This window comes from Monodelphis domestica, chromosome 6 (genome assembly GCF_027887165.1).
Source record: "Monodelphis domestica isolate mMonDom1 chromosome 6, mMonDom1.pri, whole genome shotgun sequence".
Lineage (NCBI taxonomy): Eukaryota > Metazoa > Chordata > Mammalia > Didelphimorphia > Didelphidae > Monodelphis > Monodelphis domestica.
The window spans coordinates 50281783-50301838 of record NC_077232.1 but is presented as its reverse complement, the minus strand read 5'-3'; the positions used below and the strand labels follow the sequence as shown (position 1 = coordinate 50301838).

The 20056-nt window shown below is 37.0% G+C and overlaps 1 protein-coding gene across 1 annotated transcript in view; it reads left to right on the top strand.

The window, feature by feature from the left end:
• The first annotated feature begins 3944 nt into the window (after positions 1-3944).
• BBOX1 (gamma-butyrobetaine hydroxylase 1) overlaps positions 3945-20056 on the top strand; it is a 115296-nt gene continuing 99184 nt past the window's right edge. Inside the window, exon 1 of the mRNA XM_056801999.1 lies at positions 3945-4265. The gene's annotated coding sequence lies outside the window, so the exon portion shown is untranslated. The remainder of the gene's footprint in view (positions 4266-20056) is intronic.

Sequence of the window (20056 nt, the reverse complement as noted above, 5' to 3'; positions counted from 1 at the left end):
CGGAGGTCACAAGAAAAATGCACCAAGACTCATTAGAAAGTCTTCTCTTCAAGTGCTACCCTAGGCCAATTATTTGTCTGTTTCATCTGTCTGGTGCTCTGCTTTCTAGTAATTATTCTACTCTATACAGAGTATAAATATATGTAGACTATTTACCCGAAGTAATGATTTTGAATGTAAATCCTTTTCATTCTCATTCAGACTCTTTCATAAAGTCCTGACCACAAGCTCATTTGGAAGAATAAACTCAGCTATTTTGGGCCTGAGAGGAAAAGAAGGTACTGAACAGATTTTCCTAAACCTTTCCCAAAAATTTCATGTTTGGGTTGAAATCAGCTATGGAAAGACTCACCCTAAAGACAGAATTTGGAGACAGTTATTAATGGCAAAAAAAAATAAAAAATAAACTGCAAATTGGAATAGAAGCACATTGGGAAATTTAAATTATGATTTTCAATCTCTCCTAATTCCTTTTAAAAATAGAGCAAGATAGACTAAAAGCAAAGGTTCTAATAGAAAACATCCCTTAGTTTGTATAAATAGCTTTTTTTATAACATAAACTATTAAGTTGGGAATCATCTCACTGTGCCTTGGTTTCCCTATTTGGTAAAATGAAAGAGTTGGACTACATGACCTTTAAGTTCTCTTCTTGCTCCAACTATAGAACAGAAGGACCCCAGGCATTATCCTGTCCAGTGCCTTCATTTTGTAGGCAAGAAAAATAGGAACCAAAAAGGGAAGTCATTTTCTCAATGTCATGCTGAGTCTGTAACAAAGCCAGTACTAAAACAAAGGCTTCCTGATCTCCAAGCCAATTCATTTTCTATTCCTCTCCCCTCATAGCATGAAGTCAAGTAACCAAAAAAAAAAAAGTAATGGGCTTTTGTCATCAAGAGATCCTTCATAAAATTCTTCATAGAATTTTACAAAGTAACTACAAATGACTGCTCAACAATTCCTAGCTATTTTTCTTTGTTCAGTAGCCACCCTTCTGAGTGATTTATTATTATAAGATCCTAATTAGACTAGTTGCCTCAATTCTCCATTCCTCTATCCATCCTCTATACCACTGACAATAGCAATAACTACAACAGCAACTCTTTTAATGCATGATTATGAATGTCACTCTCTAGCTTAGAAACTGTCAATGGCTCCCCATTGCCTACAAGATAAAATATACATTTCTTATCTAGGTATTCAAGACCTTCCACAAAGAGATGGTAATCTATCTCCCCCACCCCTCTCATCCACTTAGTCTATAATTTCAGTGAAATTAGATTACTAGTCATTCTGATTGCATCCTGATCTTTCCATGCATTGATGAAAGTCATTCCTCATGACTGGGACACACTCAACTAGGTCTCCATTTATTGAGATTTACTTCCTTCAAGACCCATCTCAAGCCCTACCTCCTCCATGAATCTTTTTCCTGATCCCCCCAACTAAAAATGCTCTCTTTCACCTCAAATTTCATATTATGCTTTTTTTCTGGCTCTCTTCTTTGCACTCCTAAATTATTCCTTGCATCAGAACAATTTTGTAAATTTCTTATCGCTCCTCCTAGTAGCATGGACATTCAGTTGTATTCATATAGTTCCTGTGTTTGTTTTGGCAAATAGATTCTTAAATATTTAAATCATCTAGTGTGTTCTTAAATGGAATTTCTCTTTCTACTTCTTGCTAGCATGGAATTCAGAAGACCAGGACTGGCCTTTGTAATCTTGTTAGCTACAGTATTTACCCCACAGAGAAAAATGGACTCCTATTTAACACAGGGGTCCCCACCAAGTTCTTTTGTGCTTAATGTTTGTTGAACTGAATTTCATTAAATTAATTCACATAAGAAGTTGGTGGGGACCCCTGTGTTAAGAAGGAGTCCATTTTTCTCAGGAATTAAGGTGGTATATGGGGCAGCTGGGTAGCTCAGTGGATTGAAAGCCAGGTCCAGAGACAGGAGGTCCTGGGTTCAAATATGACCCCAGACACTTCCTTCCTGTGTGACCCTGGGCAAGTCACTTGACCCCCCCCCCATTGCCTAGCCCTTACCACTCTTCTGCCTTGGAACCAATACACAGTATTGATTCTAAGATGGAAGGTAAGGGTTTAAAAAAAAGAAATTAAGGTGGCATGGAGTCATATTGGAGGAAAAAATGTTTGTACTTATCCTCTTGCAACATCTTTGAAATAAGCATCCCTTTATAAAAGCTAATTGATGAAACAGTAAAAGTAGAAATGGGCTTCTGGTTATTACTGTTGTTGTTCAGCTCTTTTTTTTTTTCAAATGAAGAGACTCAGGCTACCAGGTTAAGTGGCTTGTCCAGGGTCATGTAGCTAGTAAGTTCATTCTTCTCCATTGTGTCCAACTCTTCATGAGTTTTATGGGGTTTTCTTGGCAATGGAGGGGTTTGCCATTTTCTCTTCCAGGGCTACTGGCTATTTATGGCTAACTAATGGCAGAACATACCCAAATGGGGAGCTGAAGCAAATAGCAATAGGAAAAATACACTCAAACCCTCAAAGGTACTTCTGAAGGAGAGATATGACCACCCTGACCCTTGGAGAGTGAGACCAGCGACTAAAATAATTTTATTCTTATAGATTCATAAGATTGTGGCTCTTACAGGTACTTTCTTCTATTCCCTTTATTTTAAATATGAGGAAACTGAGAGTCAGGAATGCTCAGTGATTCATCCAAGGTCACACACATGGTAAAAATAAAAGGTAGAGTTTGAACTCAAGGCTTTTGACAATATAACCAGGACTCTATCCACACTGCAGCATTACCTCTAGCTTCCTTAGACTGCAAAGAATTTTAAAACTGGAAAAGATTTTAGAAATCAGCTACTCCAATGTCCTCCTTTTATGGATGAGGTCACTGAGTGTCAGACAAATTCAATGGCTTACCCAAAGTCACATGGAATGTGTATTCACAGAGATATGCCTCCCACTCCATCATCATTGGTGTTGCCCCTCACAGCATTTTTGCTAAACCCTTATGTTCTGTCTTAGAATCAATATGTATTGGTTCCAAGGCAGAAGAGCAGTAAGGGCTAGGCAACGGGGGTCAAGAGACTTGCCTAGGGTCACACAGCTGGGAAGTATCTAAGGTTAGATTTGAACCCAGAACCTCCCATTTCTAGGCATGGCTCTCAATCCACTGAGTCACTCAGCTGCTCCCAGAACATTTTCTAAATGCTATCTTTTCTTTTTCAACACAACTGTTTCCTTTGTTAATTCAACTGCATATTTCTCAATCTTTTAAACAAGTTCTAAATAGTTAATGGTCTAATTTTCTTTAAGTTTTGTCCTAGACATCTTATGCTAATTTCTCCTTGCCTCTGTAACCTGACATGTGCTACTACCATTCAGTGGTCCACTAGCTGTCCCATTTGAAGTTGAGGCTTTGTCTCTATGAACAAACAGCTCATCTAGTAATGCTGTTATTTCAATGTTTATTTCTATTATTGAATCATTGGGGTTCAGATTGTAACTTTGTATATAAAATATATTTAAATATAACATGGAAAAAAAGAAGTGACAAAGCTGAGATTCAAATTCTATTCCTTTGACTTGAATTCCAGGCCTCTTCCTCCTCCTCCTTTTCTGCACTGCCTCTCTCAGATGCCAAATGGTCCCAAATATCATCTGCTCCTTGAGAAGAGGGCATTTCGGTTATACTTTTTTCCCTTGCATTCCCTGGACAACACTGGATAGACATTATCCATTAAAGGCATTCCACAAATTCTTGTCAAATGGAATCAGGCTAATTTTGCCAACATTTGACTCAGTAACAAGGGTGAGAATAAACAATTTTCTCACCATTCAGAAACTTGTAGACCCAAGGTCATGTTCCCAAACCACAGCAAATAAGAGTTTCAGTAACTCTTTCTACAGCCACAAAGTGTGGGGAACAACCGTGTTATTAAAAATCCTGGCAAGTGGCTTCCAGTAGGGAGTTTGCCCCATTATGGAGGGGGGTGTAATTGTTAACAAATATTAACTCGGGCATCTCACAGAACTAAAAATCCATACCAGGAGTTGGTCTTCATCCAGCAATAGATCCCATTGAAGGAAATTCCTATTGATGGTCTTCTCCTGACTGTCTGGACCTCTTTGTCTACAACCAAGGAAGCCTTTTTCACAAAGAAAGATAGCTGCACCCTTAGGGTAACTTCCTCTCCTCCAGTCCAGCTCTGTTGACTCCTTCATTCATCTCCCAGCTCTACTCCAGTTAATAGACTTCTTTCTCAACCATGTCCCCAAGGTAAGTTCCTTCCTCTACCTCCCTTGTTCAGTTTCCTTTTGTATGTCATTTCCTCCCACCAGAATATTAGTTCCCTGAGGGTGGGAATAGTAATGTTTTTTGCTTGCATTTGTATTCCCTGCACTTAGAAGAATTCCTGTTATATAGTAAGTGCATAATAAATGCTTGTGGTCCAGAGAAAGAACTGTGGGAGCAGAAACACAGAAGAGAAACAACTGCTTCATCACATGGGTCAATGGTGATAGGATTGGGGATGTAGATTCTAAATGATCACCCTGGTGCAATTATCAATAATATGGAAATAGATCTTGATCAATGACACATGTAAAATACAGTAGAATTCCTTATTGGCTATGGAAGGGATGGGAGGAAGAGAGGGAAAGAACATGAATCATGTAAATTCTTAGAAAGATTTTCTTGATTAATCAATATAAAAGAATATTAAAAATAATAAATCTTGTGGACTTAACAAAGAATGTTATTGATTCCCACCCCCCAATTCTGTATTCCCTTGACTAAGGGAATCTTTTCTGACAATATTAAAACTCCTTTATTATTATGTAATAATAATATTATATCCCCTTTATTTATTATATCTTCTTGATGTAAAAATGATAGGGATTTGGAGGTAGAAAATACAAGAAGATCTAGGTATCACAGTAGACAGAATATTGAACTTGGAGCCTTGAAGATCTGAACTCAAATCCTCAGTCACGTGGTAGTTGTGAGACCTTGGCCAAGTCACATAATCACTCAGTCTCATCTATAAAATGTGACAAGTGAAGGATGAAATGACTGAGGAAATAAAGGTCGAGCTGTCCTAATACTCTCAATTTTCTCAAAATGGGGATGAGAGCAACTACTTCTACAGGGCTATATATCAAATGAGATAGCCTATGTAAAATATTTTTGCAAACTTAAAAACACTTGAAAAAATAAAAATGTTGATAAATAACATTTATAGAGCTTTTACTATATGCCAGGACTGTGCTAAGTGCTTTACTCTTATCTCATTTAATCTTCACAACAACTCTGAGAGATATGTGTTATTATTATCCCCACTTTATAGATAAGAAAACTGAGGCAGTTAGAAAGTTAAGTCATTTGCCCAGGTTCAGTCAGCTAGTAAGTGAGAGCAGATTTTAACTCATCTTCCTACTCCAGACTGGGTACTCTTTAAATAGACAATGATGGCTATTAAGTATCTTTAGTATCTCAAAAGTCATCTGAAGTGGCAGCTTGCCTGGCCATACCAACTCCACTAAAGCCATCATTCCCACTGGAACCTTGGACTTTGCCCTAGAACCAGATGAGCATTCCTTCATCTTGCCTGGCAGCAGCCCACAATAATTTCCAGTTATCTCCACACCGTGCCAGACTGGTGGCACTCCACCTCACCCTCCTTCCCTTCCCAGCACCTTTTTTATTGTTTTACTTTATTCCAATCTAAGCTCTTTGAGGTCAAGAACTTCCTCACTTGCTCGTATTGGTATCTCCAATACTTACATTGTTTATTACACATAGTAAATGCTTACTAAATGTTTTATCTATCTACTTGGGATACCATGGAATGGGGCTGAGGCTGTATGATCAGCCACTTATTTATAGTAGAGCAGTAAATACAGTAGTGGGCTAGGAAATGTTTAAGAATTAGCTCTTCCAAAAAAAGTTCTCAAGAAACATTGTTTTAAGTTTTATCTGCTTAATTAACATCTTCTCCATCACTTTAAGTCTAGGCTAGTGTTATCAAACTAAAATTGAATCAGAGTGCTAATCCATATTGAGTATCCTAGCTTCTACATAATCCCTTAAAAAAAAACAAACAACAACACATATTGATATTATCTATGTTTTGTGAATCAGAATTCACCCTGGAGTATGGTAGCCACCTGTAGGCTTTGACACCTTTGGTCTAGACCCATGGTGGCGAATTGTTTAGAGACCGAGTGTCCAAACTGCATCCTCATACCATATGTGAGCCACCCCCTTACCCTAAACAGGGAAGGGAGGAAGCACTCCCATTGGGTTGCTGGGCAGAGGGAAGGGTAATAAGAAAAATGTCCTCAGGCATGGTGGAGAGGGGGAAGGGAGCAGCATTCTCATGTGTGTGCCATAGGTTCACCAACATGGATCTACACAATCCATAAAACAATTATATCAAGCCCTGGTTTATAGCATTTGCCATTTCTAGGGCACAGATGTTCATGCGAAAAATATTAACAATTGGCTCTCACAAGCTGGTTCAAGCTGGCACCAGCACACCCCTCTCTGTTTCCTACTCTCCCCACAATACCAATTTGGAGGAAGAAGAGTTCCACCCAATCATACCTACCACTCACAGATTATTATTTTGCTGTCCCTCTTGTCTTTATAAACTTCCAATCTTTTCCTCTATTCACTTGGGTCAGCTTGGCAGGGCATCACAACTCAGACCCCCAGTGTCCAAAGTGACTGACCAGGATGAAAAGACTCAAGAGCCAAAGAGCCTGGAGGAGATTCAAACAATTGGCATTCTCCATTCTCCTGATAGCACCATCTCTGCCCAACCCCTCATGCAGGAATAGGGCATTGATATCTACCAATGAGAAGAGAGTCCCACACCAACATGTTTTTGGAATATAATTGACATTAACTGACAATTGACAGAAGTATATGTAGGCAATTTATACATGTGTTTGTGTATTCATATGCCTATTTATGTATATATTTCTTTACATGATGGTATATCAACACAAATGGGTGTGTCTAATTATGCCTCAAAGAATTTGGAGATCACTGATCTAATTCAACTTGTTCATTTTACATTTGAGAAAATATGCCAGCCACATTTGACTATTCAGCAGGAGTCTGTTCAGATATCACAGTTTGTTTACATGGAAACAATTCTTAACCAGCTCACCATTATTCAGATACTTTCTTATTTACTATGTGCTTTGGAAGAGAAAAGCAAAAGCAAATAAATCTCAACTTACAAGGGCAAAACTGTGGCCAAAATGTCTACATATGCATTGTTGGCATAGTATAAGAAGTCTTGGAGTCAGAATTCTTAAGAAGTGCTTTCAAAGCCTGGGCAGGAAGATGTATCTTTATTCTGCAGATGAGAAAATATCTCAGATAAGGGAAAACACCCAATGTCATACATCTTGGAGACAGATGAACTGTGATGAAAACAGATTTCTTCCAATACCAAGCCCCAAGAAGATGTTTACTTTCAATATGACATTGATCTTTGAATTCAATTCCCCCAGTTGTGTATTGCACAATAAAACACACACACACACACACACACACACACACACATTATGTCAAGAGTCAGAAGGCCTGGATTCAAATCATACTTCTGATGTTTAATGCCTCTGTGACCTGGGTCGAGTCATTTAACTTCCCCGATCCTAAATTTCTTCATCTGTAAAAAGAGGGGGTGGTACTAGATGAACTCTGAGGTCCTTTGGAGCTCAAAATCAATGACTCCAGGCTCTGTTTTGTATTTTTTTGCTTCTATATATTTTTATGATTCTTCTCTCATCTTTCAATCAACCAATAATCAAGAAACATTTCTCAAGTTCCTATTATCTGTCAGACATGAATGGAGGAAAGAATGGAAGGAAAGAAGCAAGGGAAGAGGGAAGAACTCAGGCAGAAGGTCTTGTTTTGAAGTTCAAAAAGTCAAGAACAAGAGTAGAAGTTAGGGATATGAGTATTAAAAGACAGCCTTAGCCCTCAAAAACTTTATTTTCAATGCTGCACACTCTTCTACTCTCATACTACACTATTCTGCTAACCTTAACTCATTAGAGCTTGGACATTATACACAGAGACAGATACACTGTGGTACAATTATACACAGAGACAGATACACTGTGGTACAAATGTAATGAACTTCTTTATTAGTAGTAATGCAATGATCCAGGACAACTCTGAGGGACTCATGAGAAAACACTATCCACATCCAGAGAAAGAACTGTGGGAGCAGAAACATAGAAGAAAAAAACAATTGCTTGATCACGTGGGTTGATGAGGAAATGACTTGGGATATAGACTCTAAATGATCATCTTAGTGCAAATATCAATAATATGGAAATAGATCTTGATCAATGACACATGTAAAACCCAGTGAAATTGCATCGGTATTGGAGGAGATTGGGGTAAGGGGAGGGAAAGAACATTAATCTTGTAACTACGGAAAAATATTCTAAATTAATTAATTAAATGAAATTTTCAAAGAAAAAAAGAACTTGGACTCAGGGTCAGGAAAAACTAGTTCAAATCCAAATTCAGATCCAGTTCAAATCCAGTCTCCCCTCTTTGTCATGTTTTCACATTCTTAGTGAATGTAAAGGGAGCTAGTAATTGAATAAGTTCTGATGGTTTGAACCCTACACTAATTTCTAACAAAAAACACCCTTCTCAACATTTATACCTTAATTTCCCTGATACTAAATAGCAGAACATCACATTTGAAAAGTTAGATTTCAAAAGAAGAATTCAAATCCAATCTCAGACCCTTATGAGGTGGGTGATCCTGGGCAAATCACTTAACCTCTGTTCTGCCTCAGTGTCCTTGTCTTTAAAATGGAGATAATAATAGCACCTACCCCTAAGCTTTGTTTGAGAATAAAATGAATTATTTATAATAAGTTTTGAAAAACTTAAAGCATCAAATAGTGCTGTATCAAATATTTACTATTTTTAGAAACATATAAATATCATATATAAATATAAAAATAAAAAAAGGCTTCCCATGAGCAGGGGTATGAATTTTAGAAGGTACCATTTTGGCTACTCAGAGACATGTTCTTTTTTTCTGATTTTTATACATGTTCTATACAGGTAAGGTTACCACATAAGCAACATCTGGATAGATGAGACAAGGCAGGAATACATTTCAAAAGCTTTCCCTAAGTCGTATCTCTTAGTAGGGAAAATTTGGGGGCTACTTTTTATTGTCCAGGAACCTGAAAAAGAAAATTATGACACCAGTGAAAGTTTGACAGAAGGGCATTTTCTTTTGTAAAAGTCTTCCACTGGGGCAGCTGGGTGTCTCAGTGGATTGAGAGATGGGATATCCTAGGTTCAAATTTGGCCTCAGACACTTCCCAGCTGTGTGACCCTGGGCAAGTCACTTGACCCCCATTGCCTAGCCCTTATGACTCTTCTGTCTTGGAACCATTACACAGTATTGATTCTAAGATAGAAGACAAGGGTTAAAAAATTCATTAAAATAGTGATGATGAATCAGTTATACTACTAATATATTAAAGATAGAATTCTGCTGCAAACAAAAGGCTCCAGGTTTTTGTGAATTGGGATTAATTTGATTCCTTTTAGTCACCAGTTAGGGCAGTCACTTAGTCCTCAGGGTATCAAGAGATTTAGTGTGATTGTAAAAATCTGATTTGGAAATTGGGAGGTGCAGGTGGGCATTTGGGGTGGGGGGACCAGCCCGTCTGGCCTTCCACTTGTACTTTCAGGCAATTACCCAGAATGGGTACAATCTTTCTTCCAAGATTACATGGGTAAAACTCATTTCCAAATCACAAAGAATGGCTAGAATAGTGAGTTGACTGAATTTTAAAAGGATGCTCCAGGTTTCTAGTCTAATACCCACAGCCAAATAAAGCCAAACTAAATACATTATTTAAAGGTAACAGAACACTTATAGATACAAGATGGTAAATTTGTTCCTAGCCACAAGTAACACTACCAGCAAGCAAACAGCCACCACATTTTTACTACCTTGTATCAAAACATGTAAGTCAATTATTTTATATGTTATATTAAATGTTTTCACACCAAAAGATCAACTCCATAAGGACAGAGACCGTATCTTATCTTGTAATGTGCTTCAAGTAGCAATCTGCACATAGTAAGCTTTTCATAAATATTTGTTGAAGTTGAGATTTTGAATATTTTAAATATTCAGGGATAGTATTGTTTGGTTCATCTAATCTTTAAGGCATGCTCCTTGAAAATTTCTTCTTTCCAGGGCAGCTAGGCAGCTCAGTGGATTGAGGGCCAGATCTAGAAATGGAAAGTCCTAGGTTCAAATGTGGTCTCAGATAATTCTTCCTATGATCCTGGGCAAGTCACTGAACCCCCACTGCCTAGCTCTCACCACTCTTCTGCCATAGAACCAATGCACAGTACTGATTTTAAGATGGAAGGTAAGGGCTTAAAAGAAAAAAAGAAAAGTCTCTTTCTCCTCCTCTCTCTCTTCCCATACATATACACTTTTTTATAACCTCAAAAATGGATCAAAATAAGTCTTTTTTGAAAAATGGGATTTTGAGAGAGAAAAGAGGGGGAAGGGAAGGGGTAGCTAGCTATCTTGGGACAGAAAGAGACAGATAAATTGTAATCCTATTAGTGTAGTACTGAGTTCTGTTTGGGGCATACTGGGCTTAGGATACCTCTAGAAGAAAAAGGGGTATTAAGTAATTGGCAAGTTGGGGAAGATGGACCAGAACTCAGGAGAGAGACTAGGGATGGATAGATAGATCTAGGTGTCACCAACTTAGAGATGATCATTAGATTCAGAAGATATGAAGAGATGACCAAAAAAAGAAATAGAAATAAGAACTCAGGACACAACCTTGAGATATACCCATGCCGATAGGAAGTAGATTATTATCTAGCAAAGTAAAACTAAGAAGAATATCTAGATAAGAAAGAGTTATAGAAAGGAAAGTGATGAAAAATTAGGAAGAACAGAATAACCAGGAATCATGAGTAATAAACAGTGTTCAATTCTATTTTAAAAAGCATTTTAAAATATAAAATTGTGTAGGAAAGAAGCTAGGCATTTTTAAATATAAAGTGGTTCCAGGAAGAAACTACAAATGGATATACAGATCTGGGAATCATCTATATCAAGATAGAAATTAAACCTTTGGAAGTTGATGATTTTACCAAGTGTCAGCATGTAGAGAAAGAAGGGAAGACCCAGAACAGAGCTTGGGGGGGCACAGTTTGTGGGCATAACATGAAGATTTAGCAAAGGAGACTAAGAAGAAATAGTTATATAAGTAGGACAGCTGAGAAAACAAAAGGAAGTTGGTAGGTGTTAATACTACAGAGGGGTAAGGAAGAATGAGATTTACTAGGAAAAAAATCATCAATTTTGGCAATTGGGAAGTTATTGGTAATTTCAGAAAGAGCAATTTGAAGCCAGATTACAAAAGGTTCAGAAGAAAGTGAGGCTCCAGGAGGGGGAAGGGAAAGAACATAAATATGTAACCATGGAAAATTTTTCTACATAAATAAATGATATTTTGAAAAAAATAAGAAGAAAGTGAGGAAGCAGAAACATGAATTGCACATGGCTTCCTGAAGAGGTTGAATTGAGGAGAGAATCCAGGACAATAACTAATAAGTATGGTAGGTACTAATAGACAACCCAGAAAGAGCCAGTAAACAGAAAGAGATTGAAGATTAGAGAGAGAATTGGTATGATTATGAGGGCAGTACACTCAAGGAGTTGGAAAGAGATGAGACCGTGGATATATGTTGAGAGTTGATTTTAATGTACAGAGGCCACCTCTTCATCAGAGGAATTGGTGATAAATGCCAAGGACTTTTGAGAGATAGAGAAGAAGAAAACAGAGAGTACGATGTGAATGACCACCATTTTGGAAGTAAATTACGAAGTGAGCTCCTCCATAAAATGGAAATTGGAAGAGATAATATGAGAGGCTTGAGAAAAGAAAAGAAAAGGTTTGTTACAGTTGATGTGAGGAGTGCAGATACAGTCAATTAAGGAAGATTAAAGGATTCCTTTGCTGTTTGGAGGGCTCAGTTGAGATTAGAGAATATAAATTTGTCATGAACCCAGTCAGTACAGTTGTGTGTTGATAAATGTATCTCTCCAAGAATAATCATAAACCCTCCCTTCTGGTTGTTATAGAGGCAGATACCAATTAATGCAAATAAGGAAATATAATACCCACTTTGAGATACTTCCCCAATTTCCACTGGAATTGTCAGGCTAAATCCTTAGAGAATGATGCTACTGCTCCCTAAGAGCAGTCCTTATAAGGGTAATTCTTGGGGTTGGAGGGGTTTTCTAATACTGTTGCTTATTGGTCTCCACTTCTATGTTCCCCATTATCAATAGAATTTAATTAGTTTTTTAGAAAGGTAAGTTATAGTAAGCCAGTACTAAAACATCCCCCTTAAATTGTGTGGCATGCTCTGCTCTTACAACATAAAAGATCATTAGGAAGGGAGGACTAAAATTAAAAGACAGCTAGGTGTCACAATGGATTGAGAGCCAGATTTTAAAGATGAGAGGTCTTAGATTCAAATTTGACCTCAAAATCTTCCTACCTGTGAACCTGGACAAATCATTTAACCTCAATTGCCTAGCCCTTACCACTCTTCTGCATTGAAATAATACTTACTTAGTGTTGATTCTAAGATAGAAGATAAAGATTAAAAAAAAAATAAAAGGAAGTTCCCAGCTCCTACTTACTAGAAATCCTTTTCTTCTTTCCTAGAGTCCTTGTGATGTTACTGTAAGTTTGGCTCCAAGAGTCAGCATCCTTGTAAAATTCTTGTGTCTCCAACTTGGTCTTGCTAGAACTCTCAGTTCCCAATATAGATAATTCTATTGGCTATTAATGCTCTGACCACACTTGCAATAGTTGCTAGTGGATACTGCTACCAGTGCTGATTGGGACTCTAGATCTCCTAACTTTTCAAAGTTAAAGGCAAGGAGGAAGAGGGAAGAAAGCAAAAACTCTCTTCTCACTCTCCTAAAGAGAGTCTTTGGTCACTGGATTTGGCATTGGCTCTACTTACCTGCTATTGAAATGTAAAAATATACACCTAGTTTACTTTTGATTGATTAATTCATGAAATGATTGGGCTTTCAGTGATTATATTAACTTGAAATGGGGTAAAAATCCTCCATCCTTCCAGAAGACAAGAATTCTCAAGACAGAGTTAAAAGGGAAGGTTTTCCTTTTTTTATTTAATTGTACTATAGTATGGAATCGGGATATATTTTTGCAATGTGCATTGTATTTTTAATAGTTTTGTGTTCTGTGTTCTTAATTGTTAATTGTTGAAACTTTTATGCTTCCTTTTCAAACATAAAAATTTATTAAAATTAAGGTTGTTTATACTTCTTTCTGAACCCTGAGTTTTTAATTTATTTTTGTTTATTTATTTATTTGTGGGGGGATTAGTAGTCTTTGATGGAACAATTCAATATTTAGCACTGGAACCTTGAAAAAGTATTTCAATGGCACTTTTTGAGTGGCAATCACATTCTCCTTTAGTGATCATCTTCCCACCCACCACCAACTGCACTGAGTTTATAAATCTGTGGATGTTTGTTGTATTTAGCACTTCACACTCATAGTAAATAGAGGATTGCTTTGATGATACCCAATCAACCACAGGGTACCCAATAAAAGAGAACCAGGTTTTCATATTATTGGTTGGTTAAGCATTAGCAAAAATACATTATCTCCTGACTAATTACAGGGGTGAATTCATAGAAAATAACTTTCTGTTACAAGAACCTCTGAGTGAGATTGTAAAAGTTACCGAGTTATGTTAATGCACTATAAAATAAATCAGTTCCAGATTCCTTGTCTGTAATTTGGCAGAGTTTTCATCTCTGAGTTCTATGTTTATCAGGATTTTTTCTAAAAGCATTAATGGGCCATACCAAAACCTTTTTAAGTAATTTATTGGGAGAAGAGCAGAACTTTTCCATTTGGTTGTTTTTATGTTTCTAATTTATCTAGCTAAAAGCCTCTCAAAATTAAAGATGCCTCATGCACTTGAAAAAAAAACATATATGTCAACAGGAAACTTTCTTGGAGTTGGTTGGATGCTCTCAAGTTTCTGATGTTTTCTATATTTTTTGAGAAAGAACAGAGAAAATTGAAATTTGATTTGGTCACCAAAGGATGCCAACCTACAAGATATTATCTTTAGGGTAAACAACCTAATATAGAGAAAGAGCACTGAATTTGTAGTCAGATAAGCTAACATATGTACCCTGGTTTTCTCCTACTATTCCTATGACCATAGGCAGTTATTTCTTAATTTCACTGAGCCTCAGCTTCCTCATGTCTAAAGTGGGAACAAAGGTATTCACAGAATGTGAGCCATGTGTAAGAGAGTGTTACAAGGGAATCACTTTAAAAGACTGATATATATTAATTTAAGGTCGCCAAGGAATCAGCTATGTATTTCCTAAATGAAAAACTCAAGTCAGCCGTCAGCCTTTTTTGGAGTTTAATTACAATAGGAGTAAGAAAGGAATTAGAGATAGAGAGAGAGAAAAAGGGAGAGAAGGGAATAGGGCTTAAATACCCCTTCTGTTTAGGCTGGGCCAAAAGGCCCAAGCCCTTAGATAGCTGGGGCAAAGAAAAGAGATCAGTCCCTATTACTCACGTGACCAAATGGAGAAACAGTCTCAGAGGCCCCCACCTTCAGCTTCCTTCAGCGCAAGCTTCTCCGAGTCCACCGCAATCACCTCGACCAAAAAACCTCAACCACCCCTCCAGTCTCCAGACCCTCCTATCTTTAAGGAAACCATCCAAGTTCCTCCCCTCAGTTCTCCCATCTACCAATCACTCTTCATCAATTTCCCTGTGCCAATGGAGGCTCTAGCTTAACCCAGGACCGCCCAGAGGTTTCTGGCTTTTGCACATGTCTGTTGAAGGTCATATTTTCAAATGATTAAATCTTTACTCCTTTGCTACAGCCCTTTCTAAATCCTGTTAACTTGAGTAGGGTAGAGATTGGAATAATTAAATTTTGATCTAGGCTGCAGCCCTTACTCAATCCTATTAGGACTGAATAGGGTGGAGATTTATTCCAAGTATCTCCATTGTATCAATTCTAAAATCAATCAAGACTCAAAGAAATTCCTGTTCTATGCTTAAGCATAGGTCAAAGTCCTTTCCATTGTTCAGCAAAGGGTTTCTGTCCTAAAGTAATCTTAAGAAGGGAAGAAAAGGAACCTCCCATGCCAATGGGGTTCCCATTCCAATAGACTATCAGTAAGAAATTTTCCAAGTATGAAATATCCCAATGGTGAAATTTCCAACATTTATAAGTCTAAGGAAATTTGAGGTTTACAAGAGGGAAGAGAAAGGTCAGTTGTTCATTGGGGCCACCTAGCCCATATCTATGATATGAGGATAATAACTTTTGAACTACTTGCCTAACAAGGTGTTTATGACTAAAGTGTTTCAGGTCAACAGAACCTATATTGTTCTGATTTGCATTACCTTCTCAGCTCTCCTCCTCCATTTTTCAAAGCCTTTATATGTGTTTTCAGAAATTCACTATGACAAGATCACAAGAAGTTCAATATCCTATAATCACAGATTTGGAAGGACGTTAGATGCCATTTAGAAAAAGCAAGACTTAAATAAAGGTTTATTTTCTTTGACCACATCTCCCAACGTGCTCAATAGAATCTTCTGTAAAATCTAGAATGAGGGAGAACTCAATTCCCTTCCAAGATATTCCATTGGATAGCTCTGATATTTAGGAAACTTTCCTTTATGACTAAATAAGTCTCTCTGAAACTTTAACCCATTGCTTCCAGTTCTGCTTTCTGAGACCAAGTATCCCTCTTCCACATGGTATACTCTCTGTCCAATACATCTTCCCCACAGTTGCCAAATTAATATTTCTGAAACACAGTTTTGTCCATGTTATGCCCCCCTACTCAAGAAATTTCAGGAATTTAAAGAATTTGAAGTCCATAGAGGTCACCCTCTATGTCTCCTCTTCCACAGAAATATTTCCAGTTTCTTTAAATGATTCTCTTCACATGACAAGGTTTTTATCTTCTTTTTTTCACTCTAATGCAGCTTTAAAATGTACATTATAAAATTTGAAACAGAGAACTCTAATATTATATTGCATATGTACCTGAGGAAGCAGGCCATAGAGGGACTCATTGGCCTAATTCTGGGCATCACTGCTCTTTTCATTATAGTATTACCTATTGGACACAAGTTGGACTTGCACTCTACTAAAACCTCCATGTCATTTTCAGACAAACAACTGTCTCTCCCAAATTTTACTTTTGACATTGATTTTTTTTAAAGTCCAAGTTGGAGAATTAGCACTTAACTTATCCTTATTAAGTTTTATCTTCTTAGATTCCCTGCTTGGAATATATTCGATTCTGACTTATAAAATGCATCATCTATCTCTTTAGTTGTATGATTTTTGTCACATGTAAATTTATTAAATTTTCTTCCCTCCAAATCACTGATAAAAATGTTGAGTAGAGTAGGTAGGGCCAAAAACCAATCCAGAGTCATTCTATATAGAGACATTCCAAATCCATAATGACAATGATTTAGTCTCAGTCATTTTGAATAAACTCAATATAATGCTACAGGCATTTATGAAGTGTCTGTTGAGCACTGAGCACAAAGACAGAATGAAAACATCTGCATTCTAGGAGTTTGCTTTCCAATTAATAGCATGGCATGTCACAGATATAAGCATGTATACATATATGCATATATACATAGATGTGTAATAACAAAATAATTTCAAAGGGGACATCACCAACAATCAGGAAGACCAAGAAAAGTCCTCTATAAGAGCTACTGTTTGATATCAGACTCTTGAATCAAGCTAGGTCTCCTAAAAGAAAAAGGAAAGAACATCTTCTAGGAATGGGGATAGCCTCTACAAATTCATATAAGCAAGAGAAAAAATAAAGAGAGAATATGAAGTAGTCCAGTTGGACTGAAATATAGAATGCATTACAGGGTGCAATGTGCTACCAGTTTGGAAAGTTAGAATGGATTCAGATTGTAAAGAACCTTAGATGTCAAATGAAGACATTTCTATGTTATCGGAGGTACTTTGGAGCCACTGGAGCTTCTTGATGACATGGTTTAAAATGTGTTTTGGAAATATCAATTTGGCAGCTGTGTGGAGAATAGATTAGAGAAGAGAGAGGCTTGAACCAGGGAGGCCAATTAAGAGGCAATTTCAGTATATAGGAGAGAGATGGAAAAGGCTTAAACTAGGGTGATGGCCAAGTGAGTGGAGAGAGGAAGACACACATGAAATGGGCTAGTCCCTTAAAGGAGTATTCACAGCTCTTCTGCAGGCTAGTCATGGCTAGAGGACTTTTCTAGTCCTTTTGTGAGTCAGACAATGTCAAACCCTTCCAGCCAATAAAAAAATTATTCAGGCCAAATCTTTTTGACTATCTTACTTCCCCATTGGCAGGAAGTCCTCCAAATCTATTTAATGGTTGGGTCCAGAAAGTCAATTCCCATCTTTCCTTTTTTAGCTAGCATTAGAACCAAGGAGTTTATCTTAGAAATTTACCCAGCAATAAATGCTAAGCAGGCAATTTAAGTCTGAATTCCTAGTTACTTTCTTTAAGAAAGCTAATTAAAATAAATAATTTTTAGCTAAAAATCTCAGGCAGGGTTAGGCAGATCTATCATTACTTGTCTCCTAAGTTACATGCCATGTGCCCAAGGACCTGATGATCATTAGAGTCTTTTCTTTTTAAAATTCTATTCTCTTTCCTGAGAATAAGTATCGCAATATAAGAGCAGCTAGGTGGTTTAGTGCATAGTGATGAGCCTGGAGTCAGAAAGACCTCACCTCAAATTTGGCCTCAGACACTTACTAATTGTAAGACCCAGGGCAAGTCACTGAACCCTGTTTGCCTCAGTTTCTTCATCTGTAAAATGAGCTGGAGAAGAAATAGCAAACCACTATATTATCTGCTAGAATCATGAAGAGTAAGACAACTGAAACGTCTGAACAACCAAAATCACAATATAAAGAATGTTTCCTTATTTTTTGCCTAATCCCTTGGGGGTTCTCATTCTGTAATTATAAAACAAAAGACTGCTTTAATTCATGACTCATTCAAACCTTTGCTTTGAGACAATGATGACACTAATTAATTCCAACATAGACATATGGGATTAAGACATAACATTCACTTAAGGTACCATTTAACTATCATGAAAAGCCAATTTTTTCTGACTCTCAACCTCCTGCTGAGGTATAATTGACCCATTCTCATCTCCAGTTTCTCAAGAAATATAGTATTTTCAACAAACATTGCTTTTGGTAAACACTTTCTTCTTAAAAGGAAACAAGAAGACAGTAAGTGCTCCAGGGGTGAGGGGAGGAGTAGCAAAGAACAGCTGTCTATAATTAGTGCAAAGCTTAAATGACTTGAGTCTTCAGACTAAAAAGATTCCCTTAAAATGCTGATGTCTTGTGGTCCCCAGGTGCTTAAGGAGATAGTGATTTCTATAACCAGAGACAATTTGAGGAGAAGATTAAAATGTGAAGAGAGGGGATATCTGTGGGTAGAACAGAGTTTTGATGTAGGTAAGATTCATTCCCAGAAACTCTTTCCCATTAACCTTTTAGGGACTTTTTAATCATAGCCTCAGTTTCCCATTGTTCCCTATGGTGTCTCTCTCTTTTCATAAGCACTTTAATGTTGAATGGTCCATAGTATAATTTGTCATTTGAAAAATGACCTCTTCTAGGAAAGGGCAAATTTTAACACAAAAATCCAATTTTCTAACCCTATAAAATTAGGCATTATTGTTATCATATGTCTTCTTGTGTCCTGGAGGTAAGGTTTACCTCAGACAGAATATTTTAGGGCCAACAAAACCAGGGAGTCCTAAAGTACCAGTCCAATGGCAGATGAGTTCTGTTCTTGCCATGCAATGAGCAACCAAGATGAGTCTAGAGAAGCCCATCATCATCTTGGTCACATCATAATGAATTGTTTGGCCAAAAATCTCAAAGATTTCTACTAAGTCATAGAGGAGTTAGAATCCAAATTTGGGGAAGAAACTACCCTAGTTGAAGAGGGATCATTGAAATATTCTTCAGTCTTTTCAAGACTATAATAAGAATTTCTGTGCAATAGGAGAAGTCTTTTTTAAATGGAGATACTAGGGCAATGACTTTATTCTGCTTAGAAAAAAATGCTCAAAGAATCCAAGGATGAAAAGAAAAAAATAAATCATGTAATTATAGATATAGAAAACTTTTTATTTTTTATTTTATTTAATTGATTAATTAAGAGAATTTTTCCATGGTTATATGATTCACATTCTTTCTCCACCCTCTCCCACCTCCCTCCCATAGCCAATGTGCAATTCCACTGGGTTTTACATGTGTCTTTGATCAAGACCTATTTCCATATTACTGATATTTGCATTAGGGTGATCCTTTAGAGTCTCATGTAGAAAACTTTAAAGAACCTTAGCAGCCAATCACTCAACAAGCATTTATTTATTTATTATTTATTAAGCACCTACTATGTTCTAGACACTATGTTCTAGACACTGGGAAGAACAGATATAAAGAGAGACAAAAGATCGTCACTTCCCTCAAGGAATTTAAAATCTAGTAAAGTCCATCTAGTCCATCATCCATATTTTTAATTCGAAGATATTTTATTTTCCCAATTACATGTAACAACAATTTTCAACATGCGTTTTCCAAAATTATAAGATCCAAATTGTCTTCCTCTCTCCCTTCCCTCCCCTGTCTTGGAGATGGTAAGCAATTTAATCTGGGTTATACCTGTATTATCACATCTATATTTGAAAGATGAAAAACCAGAAGGTGAAAAAGTTTAAGTGACTTGCCTTTGTTGAACAATTGATTGAAAGCCTGAAAGCCAACTTACTAGAGGGGAAAACATACTAAATATTAAGTCAGAAGACTATAATTTAGAGTCTAATGTCCTACATTAACTAAAATCCCTCATTTTAACTTCTTCATTCTACAATCAG